We start from the raw sequence: 2,811 nt of genomic DNA on the forward strand, positions 1-2,811 counted from the left end.
AAATTACCAAATTACCCCTAACATCAAAACAACCCTAGAGCCTGCATTACGCTTAGGAAAACCCACTCAAACACATTAAACAACAAATCGAAACCAAGTAAACCACTTCGCCAATTTTCACAAAATTACGAAAATACCCCTCATAAAGTTCACAATCATTTCATACAAAAAACTTCATAAATGACAAAAACCAACATTCCCATTAAATTCCTTACGAAAAACTGATTCCAAAACATCTTGAAACATTGAAAAACGACTTAAAACGTAAAAAATCCTCTCCGAGGGCAAAATGATAATTTCACAATTTTCATAATTAAAAAATTCGAAATTAATAAATAAAATATTAAATAATTAAAGTAAAACATTAATAAAATTAATTTAAAATTTTGAACCTAAAAAATTGATCAATCGGACTTTCGAGTAAAATTGTTGAGGGTTCGTGGGATATTTCTTTAAGGACCCCTCCATTTGGGGTCCAAAGAATTAAAGATATTTTAGAGGGGGGTTCTCCAAAAATTAAAAGTAAATCAAGCAAGACTGAAGTCAAGGTATTAAAGTCAATTAAGCAAGACTAAAGTCAAAATTAAAGTCAATTAAGTAAGACTAGAGTCAAATATTAAAGTCAATCTCATAAGACTAAAGTCAAAACCCTAAATCAAAACCCTAATCTAAACTAATCGAGTCAATCTCATAAGACTAAGGTCAAAACCCTAATCAAAATCCTAATCTAAACTAATCAAGTCAATCTCATAAGACTAAAGTAAAAACCCTAAAACCCTAAAGACTAAGTCAAAACCCTAATTGAAACCCTAAAAGAAATCCTAATCAAACCCTAATGCTTCTAAAAACTTTATAAATAGGAGCCTCCACACCCTATTTTCGTATCAAAGAAAAAACCCTAGAAAAAGTAGGTGAAGAAGCCTCCATAACCTCCCCAAAACCCTAATTTTGGAGTCCCAACTCCTTCCCTAACACCCCTACTCCGATTTTAGCCTAAAAAACACCCAAAAACCTCTCAAAAACATCTCAAAAATCCACATAAATTTGAAGCACCCAGATCCAAGAAGGAGATACCTTACCTCGGAGATCAGAAATCAGATCCGGAGATAGAACGAAGTAAGGAATACGATACAAGGAGTCATTTTCACCAGATCTAGGGAATAGCACTTTTGCAGATCAAAGGTAAGCTTTTTTATTACTTTTTAATCTAGGTTTGTCATTAGCGATGTAGATTTATTTGGGATAAGTAGAGATCGGCATTGGCCGGGCCGGGGTTGGTGCATAACTAGGTGGCGACTCCCAAACCTCAAGGTCAAAAGCGGATCCGCGCACCCCGCGGATCGAGGGCGCTTTTAGTGGCGACTCCGCTGGGGACTATTGAGGATCAAACTTGAAAAACCCCAAGTATAGGAGCATTGCCAAGATGATCTAGTTTTTTTTATTATTTAGTTAGATTTATTTTTTCTATTTATTTATTTTTTATCTTGATTGTAGATGATATTTGGTATTGCATTTTTTTTCTCCAATTAAGGATCACTTTTTGATGACCCCTAAATAATGAAAGATTCAAATTGACCTATGAAAATGATGGAATGATGAAGGTTGGACAGAAATATTAAAACACTTTTAGAGAATATTCTAGTAAGAATTAAGTCTGGGAGCTTCTTAATAAAACATAGATCTTGTCGAGTAGATTAATTTAGAATCTGAGTTCACTCAATTTCGTTATCGGAAGCCTTAGATATCTTCGACGCAAGTTCAATCTGTAAATATGGAATTATTTCTGAATGAAAGTTGGGACAGCAATGTTAAAACTTTTTTACAGAACATTTTAGTGAGAATTAAGTCTGGGAGCCTTTAATAAAACATAGATCTCATCGAGTAGATTAATTTAGAATCTGAGTTCACTCAATTTCGTTATCGGAATCCTTAGATATCATCGATGCAAGTTCAATCTATATATCTGGAATTATTTCTGAATGAAAGTTGGGACAACAACGTTAAAACTTTTTTACAGAACATTTTAGTGAGAATTAAGTCTGGGAACCTATTAATAAAATGTTAGATCTCATCGAGTAAATTAATTTAGAACTTGAGTTCACTCAATTTCGTTATCGAAAGTCTTAGATATCATCGATGCAAGTTCAATCTGTAAATCTGGATTATTTCTGAATGAAAGTTGGGACAGCAACGTTAAAACGTTTTTATAGAACATTCTAGTGAGAACTAAGTCTGGACACCTATTAATAAAATGTAGATCTCATCGAGTAGATTAATTTAGAACTTGAGTTCACTCGATTTCGTTATCGGGAGCCTTAGATATCATCGATGCAAGTTCAGATTGTATTTTCCTAATTCACAGAAAATCTGAATTTATCTAATGTTGGCACAATTAATGTTCTTGAAAGGGAGCTCATCTCAACCATTGTCATTCTATCATCAATGTAACACCTATTGGAATCTCGATTTATTTTGGATCACCCAAAAGTGATCATTGATTGGACCTTAAAAATTATAAAAATTATGCTTATTGCAATGTTTGTTTGATCATTATCATATGCCATATTTATTGATTAATTTACCATGATCTTGCTTGAAATACATGATTGATGTTGATCGTAATGTTAATGTGCTTATGTGCTGGGAATAATGTGATCTTAATTGAATATTCATATGATTTGAATGATTTTGGTTTTAATTAAATGTATGATTGGTTTGATTGGATCCATAGGCCCATTTGTTTGAAAAAGGTCCCGGGCACACCCCACCCTGTTTTGCACACACCACATGCACGTTTACTGTTTTACTCAC

This window comes from Akebia trifoliata, chromosome 7, assembly GCF_017979445.1.
Source record: "Akebia trifoliata isolate Shusen 1 chromosome 7, ASM1797944v1, whole genome shotgun sequence".
NCBI lineage: Eukaryota > Viridiplantae > Streptophyta > Magnoliopsida > Ranunculales > Lardizabalaceae > Akebia > Akebia trifoliata.